The 7,042-nt window shown below is 43.5% G+C and overlaps 1 pseudogene; it reads right to left on the bottom strand.

Annotated features, from left to right (window-relative positions):
* Positions 1-1,106: 1,106 nt before the first annotated feature.
* On the bottom strand, positions 1,107-1,283 carry LOC118627453 (annotated as a pseudogene).
* Between the last annotated feature and the right edge of the window lie 5,759 nt (positions 1,284-7,042).

Raw genomic sequence — 7,042 nt, forward strand, 5'->3', positions numbered from 1 at the left:
GATTTCTCTTTTTCATTCAAATGTAGTTGACATAAAATATTAGTTTCAGATGAGTGACATAGTGATTCTACTATTTTGCTTGTTTTCATTTGTCCTCTATTATTGAGTTGTAAAAGTTGTTTATATATTCTGGATACAAGTTCTTTGTGAGATATATGATATAAAAATATTTCCTCCCATTCTGTGGGTCATCTTTGCACTTAAAAAATAATAATTTATTGAGGTGAAATTCACATAACAAAAAACCAACCATTTAAAGTGCACAATTTCCGCCCAACTGCTGTGGCTCGGGGGACTGAGTGGCATCCCATGGACTGAGAGGTCCCAGTTCGATTCCTGGTCAGGGCACATGCCCGGGTTACAGGTTCGTTCTGATTGATGTTGATCTCTCATCAATGTTTCTCTCTCTCTCTCTCTCTCTCCCTTTCTCTCTTTCTAAAATCAATAAAAACATATTTAAAAAAATAAATAAAGTGAGCAATTTCTTGGGGTGGTAAATACACAATACAATATAGAGATGATGTATTGTAGAACTGTATACTTGAAACCTGTATATTGTTATTACTAACCAATGTCACCCCAGTAAATTCTTTTTTTTTTTTTATCCTCACCCGAGGACATTTTTCCATTTTTTATTCAGATAGAGTGGGAGGGAGAGAGAGAAAAAGAGAGAGAGAGAAACATCGACGTGAAAGGGACACATCGAGTGGTCCCCACTCGGACAACCCAACCAGGGCCGGGGACAAACCGCAACCAAGGTACGTGCCCTTAGCAGGGAACTGAACCTGGGTCTCTCCGGACCGCAGGCCAACGCTCTAACCGCTGAGCCAAACCGGCCAGGGCACACCCCAATAAATTCTATAAATAAAATTAAGTGAACCCTGGCCAGTTTGGCTCACCGGTTAGAGCATTGGTCTGTGGAACAGAGATGCCCGGGTTCGGTTCCACTAAGGGCAAGTACCTCAGCTGCAGTTTGTCTCTTGCCCGAGTTGGGGTTGTGTGGGTGGCAGCCAGTTGATGTGTCTCTTTCCATCGATGTTTCTCTCTCTCTTTCTTCCTCCCACTCTGTCTGAAAATAAATGCAAAAATGTCCTCAGGTGAGGATTAAAAAATAACATACAATAAAGTTATCAATTCAGTGGTATTTAGTACATTCATATGTGCAACCACCACCTGTATGTAGTTTCAAAACATTTCCATGACTTTTCTGACCTGGATGCCTTTTATTAAACTAATAAGAACAAATGCTACACTTGATCTTAGCCAAAAGGCTGAGAAGCAATTGGATGCCTTTTATTTATTTTTTTTGCCTTTTTGCTTTGGCTGGAACCCCCAGGCAATGTTGAATAGAAGTGGTGGGAGTGGATGTCCTAGTCTTGTTCCTGATCTGAGAGTGAAAGCAACAAAGTTTTCACCACTAAGTACAATGCTGGTGGTATGCTTTTTGTAGATGCCCTTGTCGGGATGAAGTTTCCTATTCCTAATTGGGCAAGTGTTTTTATTATGAAAGGGTGTTAAATTCTGTCCAGTGCATTTTCTGCATCTATTGAGATGATCATGTGGTTTTGGTCCTTTATTCTATTCTCATAGTGTATTACATTACTTGATTTTTAGATGTTAAAACACTTCTAGTATAAATCCCATTTGATCATGGTGCATAATCCTTCTATTGTGGTCCTGGATCCTGTTTGCCCACATTTTGTTGTGGATTTTTCCATCTATAGTCCAAAGGGATATTAGTCTTGTTTTCTTAGGATGTTTTTGATTTTGGTATCAGGGTAACATGAACCTCATAGGATGAATTGGAAAGTGTTCCCTCCTCTTCTATTTTTTGGGAAAATTTGTAAAGAATTGATATTAATTCTTTGAATGTTTGGTAGACTTCATTTGAGTTGCATCTTTTGGAGACAGTCGAAAACATGAGTGCCTGAGTGTCCTGGGCCTGTGGGACCTTGGGCAGAGGCAGCTAAATCTGGCACACAGATCTGTCTTGATCAGTGGGCATGTTATTTTAAAACAGTTGGACCAACTTTGAAAAAAAATCTAGAGATTTTACAAAAAATCCTGATTTTTAAATTCTCTAGAAAAGTCAGAATCTGGCAACACTGGCCCCTAATTATGCTGAGTCATGGCGAATGGCCCCTGGTCCCTGGTCTGCCTCAGTTCCCATCCTTCCATGTTAATCCTGACATCAAGGCTGAGTGTCTGGTACCACCTGTATTACATTTATTCCTGGACCACTTTATGTTGGCTATATGGTCACTGTGTTCGAGTTGATGCTACCTGGTTGGCTTTACTGAGTGTTTGCTCATCTATAAAATTAATAAGTCTGGCCCTGGCCGGTTTGGCTCAGCAGTTAGAGTGTCAGCCCCCGACCAGAGAGTCCCGGGTTCGGTTCCCGCTAAGGGCACATACCTTAGTTGCAGTTTGTCTCCGGCCCTGGTTGGGGTTGTATGGGTGGCAACCACTCAATGTGTCTCTCTCATATTGATGTTTCTTCTCTCTTCCTCATCCTCTCCCTCCTGCTCCATCTGAGGATAAAAATAAAAAATTAAAATTAATAAGTCTTACCTTGGAAGATCTTGAGAAAGATTAGATAATTGCAAGAGGTTTGGCATATAGGAGGCACTCAATAAATTTATCCTTTGCTTTCTCTTGGCTGTATAGTATTCTGTTGCATGGCCATACATAATGTGTAGTATTCCTCCAGTGATGGACATGTAAGTGAACTTCAGTGTCTCCCTGTTTCACACAAGGCTGGAAAGAGCATCCATGTACATGGTACAAAGTGTTGCATGGTAGTTAAGAGTGTATTAGCTCCAGATTTGAATCCCAGCTATGTGACCTCTTTTTATCTCCTATCCTCTTAGAATGATAGAGATGAGAGGGTGGGTGGGATGACCTCAGAATTCATTTGAAGACATATCTGCAAAGTTTTCCACAGAAGGACTGGAAAGTCACAAATGGGTGCAGGGGAAGATGCAAGAGTCTCAAGGCCCCTTCTGCAAATGTGAGAGCTAGTATGCCCTATCTCAGGATCTCTCTACTGCTAGGGTGTGAAGCCAAAGGCCAACTCATTGCATCTGACAGACTGATGGCTGGGCGGTCTGGGGAGATGAGATAAGTGGGTGTCAGGCAGAGGGAGGGAGGTGTCAACCACAGAGCAAAGTAAGGTGAGAGTATTGTCAAGTGGGTTGAGCTCCCCACCCTCAACCCTGTCCTTAGAGTCCACACTAAGCTGCTTAACCCTCTGGACCAATGATGGGCTCCCCCTCCCCCGGACTCCTTCTCTGGTGCCCTTCAGAAGTATCCATGCAACAGAACTCCGTGACCCACGCACTAAGCCGGCCCATAGAGCAACTTGCTGGCCTCAAGTTTGGAGGTGGCAGTGGTTATGGACTGAAGATTTTTTGAGGTTTTCAAAAAGGAAGTAGGGCTTCTGGCCATAGTTTAATTCCTTCTCTTTATTACTATGTAAGCCAGCCTGACACCCTTAGCTCTACTTTGCTTCCCAAACCCCAACCCTAAAATAATAAGCCCTGATAGTTACACACCACTTTCTATTTCAGCAATATCCAGCAAGACTTCTGATTAACTGGATTGTAAATTCCAAGGTCTGGGTTATGTTTCTATGGACTATATTCCCATCAATTAGTCCAATGCCTGATATTAGTTGTCAATCAAGAAATATGTGAATGACACCCTGGCCAGTTTGGCTCAGCAGTTGAAGTGTCGGCCTATGGACAGAATGTCCCGGGTTTGGTTCCCGCTAGGGGCACGTACAAAAAAAAAAGAAAGAAAGAAATATGTGAATGAATAAGTGAATGAATGAATAAATGGTAGGTCTTAGAGTGCTTGCAGGTTGTAAGATGCTAGTTCCACTTGTTTGTTTCCCCAGTCCTTAATTTGGGCCTCTGTCCATCTTGATTTTTCTGAGTGTCCTTTGGCTCCTGAAGAGAATCCAGACTCTACTATATCACATTTATGGCTCCTTTTACTTCTTCATAGGTGCCCCTCCAGTGATTCTTCCCTGAGCTCTCCTTCCCTCTGGGGATGTCACAGCCCCAACATGGGTTATGTGACCTTGAGTTGGTCACTTTCCTTCTCAGAATGTCAGTTTTCTTGCCTGTAAAACATGAATAATTGCATTCATCTTGCAGGGTCATTGTGCTGACTAAGTTAAATAAAGCATATCGAAGGGCTTTGCAGGGTCTCTGGCACAGGGTAAAGACAGAATGCCTGGAGCAATTATTATTGTGGTGTGTAGACTGAGGAAGACTGCATTGGATGAGAGCAATGGTCTCCAACCAGGGGTTAATGAACAAAGCAATACAACTGAATGTAGTTCATCTCTCCAATTGTGCTTCCCAGATTCTGGTCTTCCAAAGTAAGCCAGAAACACCAATCACAATTTTAATACTTTTAGGAAGCTGACTTGCAGATACTCACATACCCAGGCTAAGATTGATGTACAATATGAACTGTAACTTACATGTGTCAAGTGCTTGCTCTGGACCAGAGCTTTATGTGAATTATCTCGAGGAATCTTCAAAAGAACTTGTGAGGCAAAAAGTACTATTAACCCCATTTGACAGATGAGAAAAGAAGCACAGAGAAGTTAAATGACTTGCCTTAAGGTCACAGAGCTAGGATTACATCCAGCAGAGCCAATAGTCTTAACAACTCTGCGTATTACCTCCAGGATTTCATTCCTGACTACTATATAGTCAGGAGAAAGCAGGAGGCAGATGTGTATGTTCTGGCATGAAATCATGGCCGTGATAGATTGTTGGATAGAAAAACCTGAAGAACAGTTTGCATCATATAATCCATTTTTATATAAAACAAAATTTTAAAGTCCATCTACCTGTTGATAGGTTCATAGATAAATGCCCAGAAGGATAAACATAAAACATAAACATAAACTGGGAAATTGTGAAGGAGAGGAGCCTCCACTTTTTTGTCTCTATATTCTTTGTTGTTTGAAATATTTACCACTAGCATGTATTATTTTGTAATTATTAATGACATTAATTCTTTAATTAATAATGAATTACTTATTAAGTGTGCAGTAAGCCAGCAGTCTGAGAATCCCTTTCCACATGTTCAGCTCTTGTCCCCTGCTCCAGATGCAGCTTTTTTTCAAAGGCCTCCTTAGTGGCTCCCGCTCAACCCTGAAGGCCACTCAACCCTACATCTCCATGAGCACTTCCCAAGCCCCCTCTGGTCATCGAGGTCTTGCCTTGGCCTGTGTCTCTCATCTGGATCCAGGAACTTCCCAAGTCCCTTGTTAGGAGGCCATGGCTCTACCCCTGTGCTGCACCCCAGCAGATGTGAAGCATGATGACATCACAGTTAGGCCAATGACATCACAGGACCTGAGGGCTGACAGGACAGAGGACCTGGCAGGGCCCAGGATATGGGAGCAAAGAAAAGGGTTGGCTGGTAGAGGCTGTTTCGGGTGGAACTTAGGGACTGTCATCAGCCTCCTAGCTATTCCTTGCCAGGCCTTTCAGGGACGGGAGACCTGGACATTTCCAAGGCCATTTCCCTTTTTGTTTCTAACCAAGAGGTTGTACAGACTTTTCTGAGAGTTGGGAGTAAACTGTGATGCCAGGAGGGGGTAGAGTTGGCACAGAGAAGCCAAGGTGTATATGAATCCTCCTCTGAGATGGGGGGCTCCCTTCGGTGCCAAGCAAGACCCTTGCCCCTTGTGATTCCAACAAGGCTGTAGGGAAGCAGGCTCGTGGCCTGGGAGGCTGGGAGGGCTCTAGTTTTGAGCACTGGAGGTTTGGTGGTTTGCAAGAGGTGCTGGGGGAGGAGCTCCTCCACTGATCTGAAGGATGTGAGAGGGCAACTGGGGAAAGGCTGGGGAAGGTGGTGTGGCACTTGGTACAGTATGTCAAAAGAGAGAGCATGAAGGGTGGTGGTGGAAGTGGGCTGACATTGCCAAGGGACAACAGTATCTGAGGGTTCACATAGAGAGCTCTTGGCTACTTGCTGTTTGACTCGGTGAGTTGCTTATGTTCTCTGAGCCTCTGTTCCTTCATCATAAGGATAATAAAATCAACAACACAGGCTTATTGTGAAAATTACATAAGATAACGCTTATGAAGCTCTTTGCACAGTGCCAGGTACGTAGTAAGCTGCTTGCAAAGGTAGCTATCTACTCTGAGCCAAACCAGCTATCCACTCTGATCCTTGGAATATTCCAGCCTGAGTCCTGTTGCTTCATCTTCTATTCTGGGCACGTATAATGCAGGATTCTTGGTTATAAGCTATAGAAACCGTTTCAGGAGGATTTATTTATTTATTTAATTAGTTTATCTATTTATTTATTTAATCCTCACACAAGGACATTTTTGCATTCATCTTCAGATAGAGCGGTAGGGAGAGAGGGAGGAAGACAGAGAAAATACATGGATGTGAGAGAGAGACATCAAGTGGTTGCCACCCACACAACCCCAACCAGGGCCAGGGACAAACTGCAACTGAGGTACGTGCCCCTAGCGGAAACTGAACCCAGGACTCTCCAGTCCATGTGCTTTTGCTCTAACCGCTGAGCCAAACTGGCCAGAGCCAGGAGGATTTATTTAGTAAAAAATTTTTTAAAATATGTTTTTATTAATTTTTTAGAGAGAGGGGATGGGAGAGAGAAATATCTATGTGAGAGAGAAACATCAACTGCTGCCTTCTGCATGTTCCCAAATGCAAATCAAGTCCTGATGGGGAATCAAGCCGGGACATCTCAGTCCATGGGACGACGCTCAGTCCACTGAGCCACACTGGCCGGGCCATTTCAGGAGGATTTAAAGAGAAAAGAAATTCATTTAAAAGATGTTGGGGAAGCTTGCAGAGCCAGGCTTGGATAATAGACTGCATTGAGGGAGGCTGAGTGCCCCAGGACCAGCCCAGAGAGGATTCTGCAACGCATTCTGACCCTTTTTTTCCTCTGCTGCCCTGGAAATAGGTGTGGCACCATTTGCAGAGTGGAATCTTCATTGAACAGCCACCTCAGGGCCACTGACTTTTTTTCCACAGT

The sequence above is a fragment of the Molossus molossus genome, unplaced genomic scaffold (assembly GCF_014108415.1).
Source record: "Molossus molossus isolate mMolMol1 unplaced genomic scaffold, mMolMol1.p scaffold_m16_p_12, whole genome shotgun sequence".
NCBI classification, from domain to species: domain Eukaryota; kingdom Metazoa; phylum Chordata; class Mammalia; order Chiroptera; family Molossidae; genus Molossus; species Molossus molossus.